This window comes from Ambystoma mexicanum, chromosome 10 (genome assembly GCF_040938575.1).
Source record: "Ambystoma mexicanum isolate Mex_15411 chromosome 10, UKY_AmexF1_1, whole genome shotgun sequence".
In the NCBI taxonomy this organism is placed as follows: Eukaryota; Metazoa; Chordata; class Amphibia; order Caudata; family Ambystomatidae; genus Ambystoma; species Ambystoma mexicanum.
The window spans coordinates 665226339-665250539 of NC_090932.1; positions in this window are offsets into that span (position 1 = coordinate 665226339).

Genomic DNA, 24201 nt, shown 5'->3' on the forward strand with positions numbered 1-24201 from the left:
TATGCTTCCACTCAAATCATGTACTTTTCACATTATCATTGATGCGTAGTTACAACATTTCTGTGGGACATATTGCACCCTCAGTACAACAATCTTCAATCAATCCATCCATCAACTCTAAATTATATAATAAAATATTACTTAGTTATTGCTGATGTCTCAATCGCAAATTGTTAATGATTTGCACATAGCTATAACATTTAGCTGCAGATTCTGCATAACTCACGTGGCTTAGATGCCGCTGCCATTCCTCCTCAGTAGGTGCTCCCGTGCATATTGCTGAAATAGCAAATGGAGTCATTCAGTTGACATTTAACTCCTGCCAGCCTTTGACCGACATAATCATGGCCTTGTGTTCGCACCATTACCATTAGATAGTGCTTACCAGCACCGTATCTGCACTTTGTTCCCAGTGGTGGATTTGCTGTAATTATGCTTGCATGCTGTCGCCGCCTCACACACCATGTTAAATCGAGACTCTGGAGGTGCGCTGCCACATCAGCTTATTACTAAGTTCTTTCTTTTAGTATCTCATCTGTCTAATTCCAAGGGCCAAATAAACTACAAGGCAAGTCATGTGAGATAGTGTAACATACCAGTTTCCCTTGGAGTAATATTTCCTACTTTCATTTGATTTTGATTTGATTTGATTTTGTGTCCTTCGATGCAATCATTCAATGCAACCTTATTGTTCTTAGTGAGAAAAATAAGTTCTGGTTCCTTACATAGCAGATGTCTTAATCTGCCACTGCATCTCTTCCTTTCCTCACTTTCTAAAGTACTGTCAAGTGCATAATTGGGGAGTATTTTTATCCAATAAAATGTTCCACCAGGGTTGCTTTTAAAATCCTATGTCTTATGCAACTTCTGTATTCCGTTACTATCATTCTTACTTTCCTCTCAGTTCTCTCAGTTTTCCCAATATATAGTGAACCACAAGGGTACCATATGGCATATATCACAATTTCTGAGTTGCAATTATAAAACTTATTTTGTTGCCAGAATCTTGGTAGTCCTATTTCTATGGCTCTGCGCTTAGTCTGTTTGCAGCCTATGTACTGTCCGCAGGGAGCGTGTCCTCTTAATTTTTCCTCAGATCATAAAGCAGATATGTTCTGTTGGTTACTTCTTCTGATGCTAATATCATTCCTCATTACCTTGTCTTTCAGATGTTTACTTATTTTGAAAGCCTGGTTTGTGAAGAGGTGTTTTCCCTTTTTCTAAAACCTTCCAGTTTTTCATTACAATTTTTTGTATTCCATTTGACAAATTAGAGACATTTCTTACAAATACAATTCCATCTGTTTGTGTCCTTTGGCTTATGTTCTAAGAGGGCAACACTGTCATTGTGTTTAGCTCTTTTTTAGGGATTTGTTTATCAGGTGCAGCGGATAGCCACGCTGTACTAATTATTTTCGCTCAATCTCTTGGCTTCTTTCATTAATCCTTCTTTTTTTGAGCTATTCCTCTTTAGCCTTAGAAAATGTCTGAATGGGAGATTGTCCCTGATATGTTTGGGACACAAACTATTGTAACAAAGGAGCACATTTTTATCAGTGGGTTTATGGAACGGTTTTATTTCTAATGAGCTCTCGATCTCATTTGCATAAATTGTGGCATCTAAAAAATGTATTTCCTTATTGCTGTAATTCGAAGGGAATTGTAAATAATGATCTTGAGTATTTAACCATATCACAAAGGATTGAGCTTCATTCTCACTACCATTCTATATCAGAGGTACATCATCTATTTACCACCTCCATATTTTGATGGGTTTTTTTGTATGGATTGCTTGCAGCATAGATTTCAGTTTCTTCCAACAAGTCTACCAATTTTTGTTCACAACCAGTATTTTATTTAATGAAACATAGATAAGACATTCAGGTATAGCAAATGAATATAACCTCAAACCCCTAAGGTATTGTAAGAATGTTTTTTTCTAACTAGCATTTGTTTAATAAAAGTTGATCAGAAAATGAATATAATCTACCTCATACTTTCAACCAATTTTGGCATTGTCTCCTTACTCCTTATTCACTGAGAAGAAATGTATTTTTTATTTTATTTCATAAATAGTACTTGATAAACCTTGCCTCGTTGGACTCATTGATCACTGATCAATAAAAAATAAATAACAAATACAATACAAAATGCATGAAATCAATAGTAAAACACATATTCCATAAAAAAGTTAATAAAATAAAAGATCTACAAGTTCCAAGAGAAAGCAGACAGCAATGAGACATCCTCAAATTTTAAGGAAATACAAATATTTAAAGAGAACATTCCAAACTGTCGAAGCAGAAACGGAAAATACCAGATTCTGTGTTTGACTTTCTGTCAAATTGGGAGTCATCAGGATCAATGAATCTCTGCTATGCGAGGTATGGTGTTCTAGCTGTTCAGGGAGACTTGTGCACAAATTGAATTTAATTGCAAGCAGTGACTACATCCTTGTGACTGGAGGAATATCTTGCTGGTCTGCTATGTGATTTTTACATTCTAAATCACAAGCATTTAATACAATAAATTAGTTACATTTTGGTCAACTTTCATTTATTTTGTTTCACTTTTTGCTAGGGTTGTATAGTGGGGAATGAACTAGGCTGGTGCCACACAAATTTGAATTTATTTGTATCTCATTTTTGCAAATTACATGGTTACACATTTGTTTTCTGTTAAATGTGCTTTAGACATTGATAAAGTTAGAAAATATGGCTACCTGTGTTTTATTTATCTGCCGTGGGATGTACTCTAGGAAATTAAAACTACTTCATGAACATACATGTGTATTCTTTTTTTTAGCTGCATTGAAAATTGGTGGGGAATTTCCTCCACTAAATCAGGGGTCTGAAACCTGCAATAATTATGTTTTGTATTACTCAGCAATTGACATACTTTGGCTACTGCTGATGAGAGCTGTGGTCCAAAAACATCTGGCGAGCCAAAGGTTGAAGACCCCTGTTCAAATTGAATGGAGTGGAAATAAGCATATCTTTAAAAATAACAGGAAAATAATGTGAAACTACTTTGCATGTTTGCAAGGTCGGGAACTTTGCAAAATCACACTGATGTAATGCAAGCTTTACACACCTGTAATGGAGAGTATTTGCCGCTGTACTATGCTTTGACTGAAACCCTGACTGATAGGATTGCATAATATGTGTCTGCAGTTGAATAGCCACAGAGTTCTGGATCAGTTTCCCCAAAAAACAGATTTGGTGTTGGTCATCAATTATGGATACATCAAGAGCTGGGGGTTTCAACAAACGAGTAATCAAGCTTTGCTTCACTGTGTTTTCAAAGATGCACCTTTGAAGAGATTCACTGAGAATACTCAAAACAAATTTCAGTAATAGTATTAGGGAACTCTATCATCATTTTAGCCCAAATACTATCATCAGCATGATAAGTCGTTTTAGGAGCATGAAAAAAAGAAGTAAAGGCCGATAAACCAACGATTTTGCACTTATCCATTGTAGGAATTATATTTGAAAGGAGAAGAGAAATTTTGTTGGGAATGAATGTAGTATCTCAGCCTGAATAAGGTTAATGCGTTCGGAAAAAAAAGTCTATTCACTTTGTAATAACTTCACAGGAAAAGGGGAGGCCGGGGGCAGAATTGGATTAGAACTAGGTTGTACTACTTGAAGCAGAGTATTCCTTTTATTTAAAGGTACAATAATTTGATTATTATAAAATTATGATTTAGCTTCATGTAAGATAAATCATTCTGATTTTCAGTCTACTTTCTCGCCCTCACCCAATAAAATCAATGAGTCCTTTGAAGTCATGTGCTAGTTTGTCAATCAATGTGGTCCATGTGAATCTGCTCCTCCTCTAGTCACAAAAATATGGCCTATACTAATGTTCTGCCTCTCTCGACTGAAACCTTTTTTTTTACATTTCTACCTCTTCCTCACCAAAAATCCTTCTTTAGTTGTCCATCTCTTACTGAATTAGAGCCTGTTTAATTATGTACCTCTCTCTCACCTAAAACCAACCTTTATGTTCTACCTCTCCTTTAACTACTCTTGCATTCTGCTGTCCTGCCTATAATATGACTGACCACAAACTCAAACTGTATATGCCCTACTTATACTATTTTACCATGAAACCACTACCAGGCAAATCTCTTTGTATGAACCACACATGATGGTCCGGGATCCTCATTTTAACCAAATCATCCAATACAGGGTCAATCTGATTTCGGGTCGCCTCATCACGAGTTGGGCGGAAACGCCGGAGCTATTAGCGCTGGCGTTAATAGCCCTACTGCCGAATCCCCCGGCGCTAATAGTGGCGGATCACGGGTTCGGCAGAACGGGTATCGCCCATTCCCCATTGAGCCCATTCGGGAATTCCCCATTCCCCATTGGGCTCAATGGGGAAATTTTGCGCTCATACCGCCGGCGGATTTCCCGCCGGCGGTATGAGCGAGAATTTTCGGCGGATTTCCAACCAGCTCGCAGCTGGGGAGAAATCCACCAAAGCCCTGATTTGGCGGACCCTTAAATCCGGCGGTAACAGCGCTACTGCCGGATTTAAAGTTTACCGCGAAACTCGTGATGAGGCCCACCTGGGTTAGGTGTCACCATATCTCACAGTGTACAGAGAGCCCTAGAAGTGCACCCTGCTGTTCTGTCCGCTGACTCTACCAGCAAAGGATCATAAGCACTCCTTTCAAAGGACTTACTTATTCCATTATGTTACTGCCGTATCTCATTCTTTAGCAGCCTTAACTACTTTCTGCTTGTCCTACATGATGCCCAGCAATGATCGGGTACTTTTGACCTCTTCTTCTGCCCTTTATGATGCTAACTTTTCACTCTTCAGTGTTTTTGCATCCAGTTTCTTACTTTCCTTCCCACTATTGATCAGGACTCTTAAGGGCTCTCTATTCTCACCTTTTCCAAGTTGTTTTTCTATGTTGTACCTTCTCCACTCACATTCCTCTCTTTCAGGCGTTTCTGGTCTGCTGTGCCTCCTCCACTATTTATTTTCCCCTTCACTCCTATGTCACATTATTCATTCACTCTTGCTTGTTTCAATGTATTTACTTTCTTCTTTCCCCTTCGGCTTGCTCTTCTTTACGACATACCACTCACCATTCCAGAGTCCATTATGAATACTTTTTTTTATATGTTTCAAAGCAATCACCGCGCTTGGAACTAATAGTCCACATCCATAGTATTCTGTTTAGTAACAATTAAAGTCCACACATTGGAATCAAAATGTTGTTTTCTTTATATTCTTGACGTGTAGAACAACAATGGTATAGCCGACACGTGTTTCGACCTCTGCGGTCGTTCTCAAGGCCTTATCCTATGTCTTAATCTTCAATATCTCAACTTCTGCTCATTATTTCAGTCATGGCTCGACATCTCTTCTATTACAGTCAGGAGTGTTTTAAGGGTTAAATCCCAGTGTCCCATTAAGTGAGGGTCAATCAAGGTAAGGGTCAGTCAAGTGTCCCTTACTTAATGGGACACTGGGATTTAACCCTTAAAACACTCCTGACTAAAATAGAAGAGATGTCGTGCCATGACTGAAGTAATGAGCAGAAGTTGACATATTGAAGATTGTGTCGTCGTTGCAGATGGCTCAGCTTCTCCCCTCTTTGGATTTCTTAGGTCCTGTGGCGACTTCTGAAGTTCCAGTCCCAAAAGCCCAGCTTTTATGCAGAAAACCCCCCATTCAACAGCCTAGCTGTCACTCATACATTCTAAGTGGTGAGCCGGGCGGCTCACCACTGGGCCAATCAGAACAGAGTGTGACTTGGGTTGCTAAGGCAACGCAGACCAGGGTGCCAATTACTCCACCCACACATCCTGTGGAACCCAGACAGAGGGGCACCAGTTGGAAGGCTTCTGTGGAGAAGCCCGCCAAAAAGTGGAAAAAAGGTGGTTGGAGTTACACAGATGGACACAAACGCCATTTTGGAAAAGAGTTCTGGCGAAAAGACCCTACCGGTGATTTTATATTAAATAAATAAACCGGCGGTATCTTTAACATTGCACCAAAAAGTGGTGCGTTTAAAACCAATGGAAAAATCCCATCGGAAATATTCTGGTGGAATATTTTGTGATGTAACCACTGCCACCAGCTAGAAACACGACGAGGGGGGACTGGACAGTGCCCCCTTGGAAACAGACCCAGGGGCAATCAAATTAACCCCTTCCAGTACTTCCACAATATGATGGTTTGTACTGTTTCTGTTCACAATTTTGTACTAGTAAAGCCAATGGTGACTTTACATGCCCTGGGAGACAGTAGTCAGTCCCAGGGTATGGAGTCTATGTTTGGGGGTCACTATGACACCCCTGTGTTACTGCACCGAGGGTGCTGTTTAACACATACACTAAAACAGATGATACCCTATGGAGTAAAAGACCACATAGCCCATAAGCACACAATAAGTCAAAGACGTACCTCAAATCATGCCTAAGAGTGGGAGGAAAAGAGTCTCACTCTTAGCAGGAGAAAAAAACAAACCCAAAAAATCCAGCAAAGCTGCTGGGCATCTCACTAGGTTTGGGAAATTAGCCTTATAAGAGAATTCTCCCTAACATCTTCTGACTAAAGTAATTTCTTCTGCTGTTCCCACTCCTCTCATCTCTGGCTTTATTCCATTATCTCCATATTATTCTCTGGTGCTAATATTTCTCCTGTGCTTGCCCCTTAGCAATCCATCTCTACTCCCCCAATTCTTCTTCCTCCCAATCTCTCTTTCATTCTGGTTCTCCTGGCTTCTATTGTTGGATCCAGCTCTCTCTGCTCTTCGCCGTCTGCTTGTCCATCTTCTTCACCTAGCACTGCCAATGCTGTGCTCCTTCCAGCACCCACACCCAGCTTGTTATCTTTCCATTGACGCAATCCTGAGATCTCTGCAAGTATGGTTGTGATCAGTTGTCGTGTGTGCTCCATTATGTGCAGGGATTCTGGCCCTCAATTTGAAATGAATGTCTTGGAGATGGTGACTGGTCCAGTCATTGACATCATGGCTCCACAGACATAGCTGCTGGGATGACCACCCAGCATGCTGCTTTAAATACTGTGCTGGACATTACCACCAATACTTGTTCCCACTATGGCATACCGCTGGTCAGTGCACAGTGAGCAAACTTTCTAAAAGCCTGTCAGCCATCCGAGGAACATAACCTGTGGTCCTCTGATCATGGCAGCAGTGTTGAATGTGTGTTTTTAGTAAACAGTGACACACTGCGGTCAGTGATTCACCTGCAGGTCTTACTGCAATGAGTCAGTCTTCAAGCGCATAACAGTGGTGCCTATCATAATAGGGCAATTGATGTACAAAAAACGTCTGTTGTATATGAAGCATTGTTTGAGTCAAGAAGCAATGTGGTTCCTGCAGACTTAACCAAGCATTATATTATATTGCGTTGCAGGCAAGCCCGTAGGTATTGTGTTTACTCACAAACAACAAGGGTTTTGGAAGATAGGGACTTTGCCCTGTTTGTTAGAAATGGGCCTCAAGGAAAGGAAAGCATGATGGCATAAGCAAACCATACTGGGCCTTTTTGCTGACGTCTAATGAGAGGGACCACATAATGGAGGTACATGTTTTGGAAAAGGGGTGACATAGTGATTGTTCATATTCTCTGTCGCCCAGCAGCTATACATTTCTCCCAGACAAATGAGGGCTCTGATGAAACTTTGCCATCAACTCAATATTTTTGGTCTCCAGCCTTCCCTCTTCCTGGTTCACAATCTCTATCAGAATCCCTAACCGTTTTATCTCAGGTTGAAGTGAAAATGCCTTATTCCTGGTCTGGTGATGGACTGGGAAATCTGGGGGACTCAACATTTTCCTCCCCTGAGCCCTAAGTAATGTGGCAGGAAGCGGTACCACGACCACATGCCTCTTTCATTCCCATCAGCTACCCCAAACCATGTGAGGTTGTCACAGTGCTCAAATGCAAACAGTGGTTGCTTAATGCTTAGTTGACGTCAGAAACAGCTGCAAAGTTCACCGTACGGAGTCAGAGGCAGTGAGGCAGTGCGGCTTGATGTCTTACGAGAGGTGCTTTCCTCTAGTCGGAGTTGGGGTTGGAGCGAGCGTGTTCCTGGATCAGTGTTTCTGAGACCGTTACTCCTCTCAGACAGCTGAGGGAGAGGACAGTGTGACAATGGACCACAGATAACAGATAACAGACAGTAGGAGCACTTGAGTTTGCGTTTGGGCTTGGGCTATAACTAGCTCTGGGCTTTGGTAGGTCACAGTGGTGGTTGACCCAGCCTCCTCTAGCCTTCTCCAACCTTCTCCAGTTGGTGCCATGTGATAACCCCCACCCCTATCATCTGGTCCGATCACTTCATTCTCTCGTTTGCCATCCGCTCACCTGACCCCCTTCCCGTACTCGTATCTGAACCTCCGAATCTACGCAAATGCTGGAAAAAACTAATAATCACCCCGGATCTAGCCGAGGCGCTCCTCCAGTCTCCACCACCTACCTGCCGTCTCAACAACCAACTAACCCCTGAGGCCTTTGATTCATGGCTCAACGCATCTCTGATGCGGCTCACCCCCCCGTGCAAACCATCAACCCGCCGTGGCCTTTTCCCCAGATGGTTCACTCCTGAGTTGAAGACCACTAAACGACAATACAAATACCTAGAACGCAAATGGCAGAAAGAGAAAACCCACGAGAGCAGGACCACCTTGGCCCGACACCTGTATCGGTACAAGGCCGAAATCCGGAAAGCAAAAAAAGCCCACTACAACACCCGAATCCTAAACTCCAAAAACCCAAGCAAAGAACTCCACAAAATCATCTCCGAATTTACCAACCCGGCTTGTAACACAACCGTCCCGACCCCGTCACAATCACTGTGCGACCAACTCTCCCTCCACTATTACACCACGGCTATCGAAAGGACAAAAACTCTAACCACCAAACTGGCTCTCTTACAGCCACCAGGTAATCCTCCGCCCGTACCGGCCAGCCCATCAGCTGCGACCTCTACGCAACCAACGTTCGAATCCTTTAGTCCAATATCACCAGAACAATTTCTCAAACTTCTATCTGCCCGCAAACCATCTGGATCACCACTGGACCCTTGTCCAGCCACAACCCTTAAAGAAATGTTTGCTTCCACCTGCGCAGGAGAACACGCAAGATCCATTATAAATGCCTCCCTTTCTTCGGTCATCTTTCCCGACGCATTCAAAATGGTGCACGTCAAACCTCTAATTAAAAAACCTTCGCTCGACCCTCTCGAGCCCAAAAACTACCACCCCATCTCAAACACCAGGTTCTTTGCCAAACTCATTGACCGAACCGCCTACTCTCAACTAAATGCCTTTGTCGAAGCCAACAATCTCCTAGAACCCGCCCAATCAGGATTCAGAACACGTCACGGAACTGAAACAACCCTAACCTCGATCTGGGATGACCTTAAAATGACAGCAGACTCCGCTGGATGCGCCGCACTAATCCTTCTCGACCTATCGGCCGCCTTTGACACGATCAATCACTCAATCCTCCTAGACCGCCTCCACTCCCTAGGAATTTGTGAAACCGCTCTAAAATGGATAGCTTAATTCCTCAAAGACAGGCACCAAATAACGACACTCTCCAGCTTTAGCTCCCAAGCCCGACCAGTCGACACGGGAGTCCCACAAGGAGCATGTCTATCCGCCCTCCTGTTCAATCTCTACCTGATCACCCTCCCACCAATAATTCGTTCACACAACATCCTGTATTACAACTACGCCGACAACACTCAACTAATTCTAAAACTCCTGAACTCGAAACCCAACTCCGGACCTGACCTGGCATCCTGCCTCCTTAACATAGAACTCTGGATGACCCAAAGCCACCTCTTGTTAAACCACTCCAAAACGGAAATCATGGTTTGCGGCAACTCCGATCTTCTACCACACTCACTACCCTGGCCACCCGCCATGGGCAACTCACTGACACCCTCCAACTCAGTGAAAAATCTTGGATGCACCCTGGACTCTGACCTAACACTCTCGCGCCAAGTCAACGATGTCTCAAAGTCCTGCCACTACCACCTTAAAACCCTTCGGCGCATCTTTCCATATCTCTCATTTCCCAACATACTCTCTGCGGTCCAATCAATCGTTATATCAAGACTGAACTACGCGAACCCCCAATACCTCGGAATCCATGCCTACCAACTGAATAAACTCCAAAGGGCACAAAACGCGGTGGCCAAAATGCTACTTGCGCTCGGTCCAAGAGACCACGTCCCCCCAGCCCTTAAGACACTGCACTGGCTTCCTGTAGCCCGTAGGGTGGCTTTCAAAACCTTATGCCTCTCCCATCGAGCACTGCATAAAACTGGACCTCAATATCTTCAAGACAAGCTAATACCTTATCATCCCACTCGCACCCTAAGATCAAGCTCAGCCGGCCTCCTAGTAATTCCTAAGACAAACTCAGTCAGGTTAGGCGGATCATCATTCTCAGCCCTGGCCCCAACCCTGTGGAACTCGCTCCCACCCCACATCCGCCTAACTGAGGATTTAGCGTCCTTCCGCAAACTACTGAAAACCTGGCTCTTCCCCTAAAACCAACCGGTTTTCCAGACTAACACCATCACAATGACACCGACCCAACAAACTACCTGATGCGAGAATTGACAGCTAATAAACTTGAATGTAAACTAGAAAGACAAACAGAACTAAACGAGTAATGTAGATCAAAACAGTGAAGTGGATAATGTGAATAAATCATTGGGAAAGTAAGGAGATCTAAACTGATGAAATGGACATAATGAATGAGGAGGGAACGTAGTGAATGACATGGATGAAATAGTTAGAACGGATGAAGCGTATAGAACAGATGAATGCACTAAGTGGAAGAGTGCATGAATGGAAGAACAGACGACTTGAAAGATCAAATGAGTATAGAGATCGGATGAGTGTATAGAATAGATGAACATACTAAAGCCAGAGTGTGTAGAGTGGTTAGGTGTGTAGAGCGGACGAGCGTGTAGAGTTGATGAGTACGTGTAGAGTTGATGAGTACGTAAATACAGAGAAGTGAATAGAACGCATGAGGGCATAGAACTGATGACTATACTGAACGGACAAACGTATAGACCGGATGAACGCTTAGACCAGATGAACGTATCAGAGCGAACGAGCGTGTAGAGAGGATGAGCGTGGAGAGCAGATGAGCGTGGAGAACGGATGAGCGTGGAGAGCAGATAAGTGTGGAGAGTGGATGAGTGTGGAGAGCGTATGAGTGTGGAGAGCGGATGAGTGTGGAGAGCGGATGACTGTGGAGAGCGGATGAGTGTGGAGACCGGATGAGTGTGGAGAGCGGATGAGTGTGGGGAGCGGATGAGCGTAGGGAGAGAATGAATGTGGAGAGCGGATGAGTGCGGAGAGCGATGAATGTGTAGAGCGGATGACTGTGTGGAGCGACTGAGTATGGAGAGTGGCTGAGTGTGGAGAGTGGGTGAGTGTAGAGAGCGGCTGAGTGTGGAAAGCGGCTGAATGTGTGGAACGGATGAGTACGTAGAGTGGACGAGTACGTAGAGCGGACGAGTACGTGGAGCGGACGAGTACGTGGAGCGGATGAGTTTGTGGTGCGTATGAGTGTGTGGAGCGGATAAATACGTAGAGCGGATTAGTGTGCGGAACGGATGAGTTCGTAGAGCGGACGAGTTCGTAGAGCGGACGAGTACGTAGAGCGGACGAGTGTGTGGAGCGGACTAGTGTGTGGAGCGGATGAGTGTGTGGAGCGGATGAGTGTGGAGCGGACCAGTGTGTGGCGCGGATGACTGTGTGGAGCGGATGAGTGTGTAGACTGGACGAGCGTGTAGATTGGACGAGTGTGTCGTTTGGACGAATGTGTGGATTGGACGAGTATGTGGAGCTGACGAGTATGTGGAGCGGACAAGTGTGTGGAGCGGATGAGTTTGTGGTGCGTATGAGTGTGTGGAGCGGATAAATACGTAGAGCGGATTAGTGTGCGGAACGGATGAGTTCGTAGAGCGGACGAGTTCGTAGAGCGGACGAGTACGTAGAGCGGACGAGTGTGTGGAGCGGACTAGTGTGTGGAGCGGATGAGTGTGTGGAGCGGATGAGTGTGGAGCGGACCAGTGTGTGGCGCGGATGACTGTGTGGAGCGGATGAGTGTGTAGACTGGACGAGCGTGTAGATTGGACGAGTGTGTCGTTTGGACGAATGTGTGGATTGGACGAGTATGTGGAGCTGACGAGTATGTGGAGCGGACAAGTGTGTGGAGAGGACGAGTGTGTGGCACGGATGACTGTGTGGAGCGGATGAGTGTGTAGACTGGACGAGCGTGTAGATTGGACGAGTGTGTCGTTTGGACGAATGTGTGGATTGGACGAGTATGTGGAGCTGACGAGTGTGTGGAGCGGACAAGTGTATGTGGAGCAGACGAGTGTATGTGGAGCAGATGAGGGTATGGAGCAGATGAGTATGTGGAGCGGATGAGTATGTGGAGCGGATGTACGCATGGAAGGATGAGTGTATGGAGCGGATGGGTATGTAGAGCGGAGGAGTGTGTTGAACGGTTGTGTACGTAGAACGGATGTGTAGTACGTAAAGCGGATGTGTAGTATGTAGAGCGGACGAGTAGTATGTTGAGCGGATGAGTATGTGGACCGGACAGAGCGGATGAGCGTACAGAACGGATGAGTATACAGAGCAGATGAGTATACAGAGCGGATGAGTGCGTAGGCAGACTGGAGTACATGCACGGATTAGACAGAAGTGCACGCGCGGGGAAGACAGGAGTGCATGCATATGGAATACATGAGTGCATGCGTCGGACTCACTGGAGAATGAGGGATAGACTAGAGCATGCAAGTTGGACTAGAGTGCGTGAGTGTGTCGAGCAGACAGGAGTGTGTAGTGCAATCTTGAACACCTAAAATGAATAAAATGCATAGAATGGACCTGATCACATAGAATTGCGTGACGCACATAATATGCTTTAGAATGCAGGGAACATTTGAAAGAGCATATATCATACCACACCCCACGCTTACTCTCTTCTTTACACCACCACTCAACTAGAACACAGTGATACTATGACACCATTCGGTATAACTGTTCTCATATCAACATCTCCCGCTCACTCCCCATCACTAAACACTGCTGGCTTCACACCCCCAGCCAGGCGTTCTCCTCAGGCCTAACGCAGCCACACTCGGTCTGGATAAATCCTGCCAGAGCGAACACATACTCCTGATCTTCTTAGCGGTAGGTGTGGTAGGTGACCACACCTACCGCTAAGAAGCAGCCACCACACGAATTCCACACCAGCTGCACACATACCTGGTGCGCACATGCACCTTTAGACTCTCTCTAATCTCTCTACTGACCTGAACTTCGGTTCCAAGGGCGTTCAACCTACCAGCGCCTTCAGACCATACCAATGGTATATAAGGCGCTATATAAATGCAAAATAACATAACATAACAAATATCCCTGCAAAAATGTTGGCATACAAGAATGGTGATTTTTTTTAATGGCGATATTACAAAATGGAACCGGCGGGGGACACCCCCGTAACCTCAAAATGATTTTAAATGGCGCGGGGGACACCCCCACAATCCCTGCTCCAATTGAACCCACATATTATCCCCCTAAATAATGTTGCCTATGCCGTTTCCCGGCGACTATATGTATGGTGACATTATTTATGGGGATAATATTACCTGATACCCTCCAGTCTTCTCCAGCCTCCAGCCTCAAGTGGCCTCATCCAGACCTTCAGATCTGCTGAGTGGTGAATGGTATTCGTGCGACTCCCAGTAGTTTTCAGCTGCTGTGTAGAGGACGAGGTGCTGACAGCAGATTGGTGAATAGGGGTGGCAAGCAAGGGATTAGCGGGGGCTGTGATTTTTGGACATACCTTGCACTTCATCATTACTTTGTATCACAGCTGCCCCGTACTGCTTCTGGGTGACCTCGCCGATCTTTGCAGCAAAAAAAGACAACAACCCAAAAAATAATTGTATGTTCCCTGGCTATTTTTTGCCGCTCACTATGCTCCCTTTTGTGCTTACTGTTCTAGGAGGCGTTAAATCATTTTCAAGGGTTTCTTTTCAATAACGACCCTTCAATTTGCACATTTTTTATGTTGTGCATGTTTTGTATACTTTGGTCAATAAATTGCATGCACAGTCATCCAGAGCATAGTGCATAAGTCCTGGTGCACTTAAGCCATCTCAGGCATAGTGCACTTAAGCCTGAAGTGCGTAGACAAGAGGAATCATACTCAGTAAATTTCACAGTGATACAGTCAATCTTGAAGGTGGCTGCGGAGCTGGTCTAAACCAGAGAGTATGCTGAATTTGTGAGGTGGAGCCTGCCTAACACTACGTTAAACTGAGGTATAGACACAAGCACATAGCTGTCCTCAAGCAGTGGAGAATTAGCAGCTGCGTTTACCTGCAGACACATAGATGTTCCAGCCTGACTTGGGAACATTTATCAAAATCAAAGCTTGACTACCGTTTTCGACAGTGCTGGGGACAGATAATTGGCCAGTATGAACAACATCTATAACATGCATAGCCGTAGTCTCCGCAATGATCCCAGCGCCATAGACACTGATTATATAGCCTGGGATGTCAAAGTGCAGGTCGAAATCCAACATGCATCCTTGGCAAATTGTCATCTACAGGAAATTGATAGGCTACAAGCAAATGAGCTGAACGTTACCTCTAGTCCGCAGCCTACAAATAATAACGCAGGCAAGTGTTTGAAAGCGGACATTAGTACACTTTGTCAGCTACATCCTCGAAAAGAAAAGTAACTGATTTTTTCTCAAAGGGGCATAGTAGGAGTCTGGGAGATGTTGATAACTATGAGCATGAGAGAACAAAATTCAGATGATGGAGGAACATGTCCTGGGTGTTAGTCTTAACAATGCACGTTGGTGGTGTGAGTTATGGTTGCTTAGCTTACCCTCACTAGCAAATTTCAGGGGTTTTTCAGTTTTACTTTGAACCATAACGTCCTTTTAACAAAGTATTTTTTACTGATTTTCATAGGTTTTTAGTAGCGCAACTTAACCATAACTCCCTTTATCAAAGTTTTTTTTGCTGAATACACATATACATAGTGTGAATTTGATAGATGTTTACTATGATTCCCTTACTTTATATACATGTAAGATACTGAACCCCCTTCTAGTGATTTTGATATCCGCGGACTGTGCATATGTCTGCGGACGGACGCGGACAACAGCAACACTACCCAAAAACTTAGGGGCTATCTTAGATTGTTCTATCATGCTATATAAACACTGAACAAGTTCAGAAAGCAGCATATAAACATATTATATGCATTAATAAATAAGAAGTGGACCCTATATATATGTAACACATCAACCATCCATTTAAATACCACATGTACTAAAATGGAATATACCAAAACAAAAAAGATATGCTTCCAACATAATTACCTCACAGAAACTGCACAGCTAGGAGCAACAGCAGACCTACACAACAGTAAGAACACAATTTACCAGAAACTAGTAAGTAAACTTCATTTTTTTTACATAGTTCTAAACTTTCTGTATTAGGTACACTAAGAGTAATATATTTTTTTTTACCCAGAAATGTCCAGTACTTTGGAATGGCTTGAGGAAAATTTCCCACGTGAGGAAATGTCTGAAGACAGTGATACTAATGGTAGACACTTCTCTATATAAGCAAATTAATAATCATTACTTTATGTGCACTTGACATATATATATATATATATTATTTTTAACAGACCATACAAACATTGAAAATAATACCCCAAAAGAGACATTAGAAAATACTCTGCAGCGCATGGAACAAAAAATGGACATGCTTATGGAAAATGTCAATCTTTTGAAACATTTTGTGGAGGACCACATAAAAGAAAAAATTAAATATCATTGTCCCACATGCATCTGTTCTCCCTATCCATGTCCCAGTCAACTATCCCCAAACCCTCAACACCAAGAAAAACGTTTTGATGAGACTTCCATCCCTCATTCCCTCCCATCCATCCTCTCCAAATCCCTAATTCCCCTGTATTTGTGTCAGTTTCTGCTTCCCCGTCTCTTTCATAAAGTTTGTATCTGTATATAATTAAAAAAAATATTAAGGACACTATACCTGTCCGTATTGTCCGCAAGCAACATGGAACTATTCTTAAAAGAGACCCGGTGTCCGGGATGTCCGTAATTGCCCAAAATGGAGGTGTCCTAAGGACACTACACCTGTCCGTACCGTCCGCAAGCAAGGTGTAACTGTTCTTAGAACACACCCGGTGTCCGGAAAGTCCGAAATTAACCAAAATTGAGGTTTCCTAAGGACACTATACCTGTCCGTACCATCCGCAAGCAAGATGACGTTGCTCTTAGAACACACTTGGTGTCCGGGATGTCTGTAATTAAACAAAATGGAGGTGTCCTAAGGACACTATACCTGCCTGTACTGTACGCAAGCAAAATGGAACTGTTCTTAGAACACACCCGGTGTCCGGAATGTCCAAAATTAACCAAAATGGAGGTGTCCTAAGGACACTATACCTGTCCGTACAGTCTGTAGAACATCTACGCACATGCGCACCACACTCATAAGTCCTACGAACATCACGCCTGTCCGTAATTGTCTGTCTCACTTGTGTCGTACTTTTAATTAGTTTGAGGATCCGAACACTGTCCGTAGAACACACGCGCGCACGTGCACGACTGTTCCTGTACTTTTGGTGTCCTGCGGACACCCGTGCCCTTTGCGGACGTGTTTGTGACGTCATCATGTGACTGCACCCACGCTGAGCGTGTGTCCTGATTTGCAGACACTGTCCCGGTCCCCGAACCTTTCTAAAAGTACTTTTTCAGACAATCCAAAGTATTTTATTGTAAAAATTCACCAGTGCACATATCCTAGACAATGACCCTGGCTTTCTACATACTTTTTGGAATTTTGTTTAGCCTTTTTGGGGTGTTTGATATGTCCACAGACAGCGTGGCTGTCCGCAGAGCGCACCCCTGCACCTCTATAAAAGGCCACACCCCAGAGATCATCCTCATTGTGCTTCTGGCTACCTGACAGAGCATTGTCTATATTAGCTGCTTCCCACCAGACCTGATGGCATCTATGCTTGCTGCTCCAGCTGGTGCTACTAGTGCCTCAGCACCACCCCACCCCCTCCACCACCACCACGTCCCCAAGGGCCTGCAGAGGGGAACAGGCATGAGGATGTAGAGGAGGATGAAGGGGATGAAGAGGATGAGGTAGAGGAAGTCCCTACTACCAGCACTCGCCGTGAGTCTTGGGTGTGGCGGTTGTTTACCATTTATGGTAACGTACCAAAAGCACGTGCAAACAAGGTCACCTGCAACCAGTGCAAAATGGTTCTGAGTCGTGGGCGGCCTGGTTCGTACAGCTTTGGCACAACATCCATGAAGCGACACCTAAGGTCGTTCCACGGTGGTTCCGTTCGCAAGGTTGTACCTTGTGATCAACGTAGTAGGTTGAGTTCCTCTACCACATCCTCCGTTTCCGCTCCTCTCACCACAAGAGACACTCCTGTGGGAGAGCGCATCCCTCCAGCTGCCTCACAGGCCATTCACGATGCTGTTGACACTTACCTTTCGAGGGTCACAATATTGTGTATGTACTGCTACGCAGTACTCTGCAGGGGGGAGAGTCTTCAAAGTGCTTTCGAGACTGCGGTCATGGAGCACCAGAAGACATGCTACCTACCTAAGTAAGGCCCACCCTACATCTTCCTCTCTCCACCTGCCCTTTCTTATCCCCGTGGTTGGTGTCCCTTCCTTACCCTCGTTTCCCCTCCTCTCCTAGTGTGTCGTGTGTAAAAACCCCAAAAAATATAAAACAACAAAAATATACAAAAAAAGACTTTTTTCAGAGCCGCCTTTCACAGTTTAAAAATAGAAGTGGCAAATAAATGGAGCAGGGCCCTGTGCATGTTTTAGAAGTCCGTGGACAGTTTGCGGTCATATACAATTTTGGGGTGCTGCCCTAGCAAAACTATTGCACTTTTCTCTGGGAGGAAGCGGTGGCTCTGAAAAGAGCCTTTTGGTGGTGTTTTTGTGTGTTTGAAAAACTTGAAATGGTCAACACCTACTGCAAAATGGATGTCTGTAATTCCAAAAAAGGTTGCAATGCATTTTGTACATTTCTCAGAAAAATCTGATTGCCAGCATAAGTAAGATGGACTCCATCTCTGCAAAAAATGTATGTGCCATGAAACATAATATTTTCATTGTGAAAAGAGGACATGCCAACATCTCTTAGAAAGGCACAAACACCCTTATTGACATTACACCTTGCTTTCTCCATGTGTGGACTAAATAAAGAAGAACGCAGCTATATTTGTTTCTGCGCAATACAAGAAAAAATTACTTGGGAATTTGGAAACATGCCCATGACCTTCCTAAATCCTTCTTTGAATGCAAATTGCAATGAAATTCCAGACATTTGTCCTACACTGTTCCCTTCACAATGAATTATAATTATGTCTGGATGATGCTTTGTCTCCAAAGTAGCACAGAGAGGTACCAAGTCCAGCCACTTCATTCCACACACTCCATGCAAGGGCACTTCCACATGAGGGGAATGCAAAATCTGCAGCTACTCCACAGCGTTCTGCATGCACCTCCAACCAATGTATCCATGAGTCTCCCAAAATCCAGATAATCTGTTTTCTGAAACCCACAGCCATAGCTATCTGTACTTCTCTCAAGAAAAATACTTTCTGACATACTCTCTCCTTACACAACACACCCAGTAAACTTTACTGACCAATCCCTTGCTCTGCTCATTCTCATTTGCATGCATCTCCACCCCAAAATCCCTGTATGTAATACACGGTGTCCGCGGACAACCGCCATGTCTGCGGACATATCGAAAATCTGAGCGTGCTGAATGTAAATTTAAATAGTGTACCCCATTTCCCCTTTGAGGTTGGCTCTGAAAAGAGCCGTTTTTTGGTTTTTTTTGCAGATGCTTGACAGACACCTGTTTTTACTTCACATAACCTTCGCCAAAGCAATCCTTACATTCCAAAACAGAATGGCATTTCCCATAAAAGATAAGGAAATGCCATCTTCTTTAAAATAAACAGCATTACTGGAATCAATATTCTCATTATTACAGAAGAACATACCAGCTCTAAGCATGAAAGCACAAATGCCTCGGTTGATTGCACACCTAGCAATGTTTTGCTAAGGACAAAAAAACGTACTATTGTCCCAGTAACTGCCACTTAACCTGTATAACCTATAAAATGAACTTACTGTCATTTTTCCCATCTGCTATAATCAACTGTCAATTCCAAACCTGTCTGCTATCTAAATCTTTTTTTTACACACACAGCTATCTAAAAAATTATAGTATTAGAAGATGGGAGAAATAACAGTATAATTGTAGAAAAACACTTTGTAGTGTATTATAAAATTACACACAGCCAGGATAAGGTCATGCACCTTCATACACTCACACAGATAGACACTATCATTGAAAAGCTCCCAGCTGCAATAACACCACTGCCTGTAAATCACATCCTTCTGATTTATTACCCACACCTTCACAAATGCATACATTCCATGCTTTTCTATACAGTATCTGCCATTTACCTTATAAAAATTGCAAAATAAGTATATCATTATTTCTTATTTCTCCTAACATTCAATAACACACCCTTAAAAAACCAAGTGAGTTTCATACACTTAGTATTCTACTCATTTGCAAAGCATGTTGAACTAACATATTGTAAGTAAAATATAAAGGCTGCATATAGTCAAAGGAAACTGCATGCACACACTATGTTCAGATATAAAACAAGAATACTACTACAAAAACATAAAAATCAATGTCTAAATAACATCAGTGCTATAAACACACAAAATTACTAACTTCTTTCTTTAACAATTGCAGTGAAGACCACTCTCCTGAAAAGCAGCAGCATCTGAAGTACAAACAACAACTCAGAAGAAACCTGCTCATTCCACACAAAAAGAGTAAGTACAATACTACCATAATATTCTTACTGTTACTCAAACACACTGTGGGGTTGATTCATGGAATTTGTGCACCGAAAAACAGATTTGTGCACCATTCTGCCCACAAATCCCCATTTGTTAAACAGGGATTTGCAGGCAGAATGGCACACAAATCCCCGTTTTTCGGCACACAAATGACATAACTCAGCTCCTAGAATGTTAGTATTACAGAACAAAGAACTGTTTTAATTCTATACCATTAGATTTACTATCAGTGCTTCTCCTCACCACCAGATTACTTTCTACTGTCATCTGAACCCCAGTATAGTAACACACAAATAGAAGAATAGCCTTCCCAACTAGTTGTGGCTGCCCAATGCACAATCACACAAAACCACATACATCCTTACCATCATACTCAGACACTCATGCACACAGCACACATACAGTGCAGAACAGCCCAACCCATACCTTCTTTTTTTTCAACAGACCCCAAAGAATGCCTACCAAAAAGCAAGTCCATAGAAAGCAACGCAGAAGTAGAGCAAATGAAAATAAAAGTGTCCAAAATAAGCATCCATCTCTAGCAGAATTTGTACAAAAAGTTCAAACAAAACTGCTAATACAGTCATTAAGCGAACCAAAACAAGCTTCCAGTACAGAAACTTTGCCTCCTCTATCAAAATGTAAAACGAAACAGAAAGTGATTAACAAAAACTCAGCTACCACTACTGCTAACACTGCTCCTATAAATCTTGATTGTAGTGGCAAGTAACCATACCAAAAAAAGTATTTTAGCAAAAATGTTCTGCCACAGAGTCCTTCAGAATAATAGGAGACAAATCATGCACAACCCTTAAAACCTACTGCAGAAAATTAATCTTAGAAGCATTGATAGACAGTGCAATCCTTCTCAAAAGGAAGTTATTTATTTTAGTGTTAAACAGAATGAAACCACTAACAAAACGAACTACTAAATTTAAAAGTACCTCCGCTGAATTACAAAACCATGTGTGTGTGTGTGTTGCCCACAACTTTTTATAAAAGTAACACAAAAACTGTAGACGTAACATACAAAATAGAAGACAATGAAGACTCCAAATGGTTTGAATTAGCTCTCTACCTTATAGCAGAAAACAAATACAAAATAACTGACCCCTTGATACTTTGCAGTTACTGCACTACAAAACTTGACAACAACCAAACTCCTTCATGTGCTAGCACAAATAACTTGGAATTAGGCCCACTACTAAAACCCCTAGAACAACTCAATTTATATGAGAGCATCATAATTCAAACAGTGCACCCATTTCAATCAATAATATGCCTTCAACCAAAAACAGCAAAATGTCCTCCCTCTGAATTAGTGAAAGGCATTCGTGGCAAAGTAGTTTATTTACCATTAGATCGAAAAGAAAATGTGCACACTCTGGGAGTGCAACGTCCAATAGAGCAATCTTTAATTGTCTTAGTAAATGGTGTACCTACAAAAGAAAGAAAAAAAAATTGGCAACAACTCGGAGACTTACATAAAGTTAGACAAGCCTTGAAATATCTAAAAGACAATAATGAATACTACAAAGAAATGAATATTGAAGAAAACTTAAGGGAAACTGGTCAATTTGAACTTCTAGATCCTGGTACAGTATCCAATATTTTAGACCATTATACATTTCATCCATTGCACTCTAATGACACCATAGATGATGCACTAGAAACATACCAAATGCGAAAAACCAAAGGAACACCAATCAGCATATGGGAAAAAAATATAGAAGCACATGCTTTTCCTCTACTCTTTCCTACTGGGAAAGGAGGAAGGTACGATGATAGACCCATTCAGATAACAGCATCAGAATACCGCTCGTTACGAATGTATTCTGAAGATCCCAGATTTAGACAAAATGTGGAATACATATTCCACCTACTCTTTGAAAGTGAACTAGCAACTCTATGTTACGGAGTTGCACACACATTGAAATCAGGAACCCACTTTCAAAATATGTCAGCTACACAATTACTACAAAAACTGCAAGAAAAAGATGTGGTTTTACAATCAAGCATTACAAATCTGTTAGCAAACATGCATGGTACTAAAGAGTACTGGTTCTGACGTCACAGAGAGGTACGTTGTATGATAAGAAACCTTGGCCCACCCACTTGGTTTGTTACATTAAGTTGTGCAGAATATGCATGGGAAGATTTACATGATTTCCTACGCATATCAAACAAAAACAAAACAAACATAGATATACTAACACCTGGAGAACTTTGCTCTCTAGATCCTGTAAATGTTTCAGGATATTTCCATCATCGCTTCATTGGTATGCTACACTTTATTTGTAATAAAACTGTTCCTCCCCTCGGAGAAGTGCAACACTTCTTTTGGAGAACATAATACCAAGCCAGAAGAGCACCACATATCCACATGCTTTTATGGATTAAAGATGCTCCTAAATTTGGTCAAGGCAGTGATGCCACAGTTTTACAGTTTATCGCAAATTATGTCACTTGTGAAATTCCATCAAAAGCAAAAAATAGTGATCTTCATGCACAAATTGTACAATTTCAAAGACACAAATGTGGGAAATATTGTAGTCGCAAATACAAAAACAAAGGGAAATACTACACCAAATGCCGCTTGGTTTCCCTAGACCAGTTACAGAAAAAGGTGAAGTGAGCAACTTCATGTCTTCAGCTAGACATAGTGTTGAAGGTAAATCACCTAAGAACACATTTTACATAAAAAGAACAGAAGAAGCCAAATATATCAATGATTACAATGCAATCATCACCCTCTTATGGAATTAATACATAGATGTGTAGTACATTGCAGACAATTCCACTGCAGTTGCACAATATGTTACAGCTTACTTAACGAAAGCAGAAAAAACAGAGCTTCAAGACCTCTGGAATGACCTATCATCGGACAAAACACTGTCTCAGAAATTGTACAGCTTAGACATAAAAATGCTCTCTCATAGAGAATGTGGCTGCTATGAAGCTGCAGATCGCTTAACCGGTACTGCTTTGTATGGAAAATCTGTAAATATGGTATGGCTAAGTCTTGGTCCTGCTAAATCTACAAAAAGAGTTCTCAAATCATACTACGACATAGAAACAATAGCCAAAAATGATCCCAACAGCCAAGATATTTTGAAAAACAATTTCCTAGACACATAGGGCCTCATTAGGACTCCGGCGGAAAACCATGTGATGCCGGAGTCCATAGGGCATAATGGGAATGGGGAAGGCGGTAAGTACGGTACCGCAAATTGCGGTACTGTACTTACCTCGAGAGTCCCTTTCCGGGCCCCTACTTTAACGGCTGGTCTAGACCAGCCGTTTAGGTCGGGTCCCACAAAAGGACCTCGTAGTAAGGCGTTAAGGGTTTAATGGCGCCGACACCTTTTATGGCGCCGTTAACCCCTTAACGCCTGGGTCCTAATGAGGCCCATACTACCCAAACAGGAGTACCACTTTGGAAACCATGTGTCTATACCACATAGACCAAAACTTCAAATACAAAAATAATATAAAACCCAATGAAAAAAAGGTAGATACAGAGTGACAAATTTTGAAGGCAGCTTTGTGAAACTTACCAAACGAAGCTTAAATAATCCTATCAAATTGTCATTAAAAACTCCTCAACATAAAAAACTACATTACATGTCCCTGCTACAACTTTTTAAACCATGGAGAAAAGAAGGAGAGATACTAGAAATCTATGACTCCTATGAAGACGCTTTCAAAGCAAATGAAAGCACTATAACCGATGTGAACTTTATACAATACAAAACAATGTTGCACAATGAACAGCAACACAAAGAAGAACTCCAGGCCCAACTAGATAAGGACACTCCCGACAGTAGTCAACCTTCTGTAACAGGAAGCCAAGGACCACTGGGATAGCCACTAATAGCAAATGAGGCAGAATTTGCTATAACAGAAGTAGAAAACACCATGTGTCACTATGAAGAAGATACATAAGACTTAACTGTACTACAATCAAAACTGAACAAAGAGCAGCGTACCATTTTTCAAGAAGTAACAAAAGAAATTCCTCATGGTGTACAACATGAAAATAAAGAATGTACCTGCCAAAATTACAAACCTATACTACTATGCGTCAGTGCTGAAGCTGGTTCAGGCAAAACATTCTTAATCAAAATCATCAGCAAGTTCCTTCAACAATTGACAAACAACAAACTGT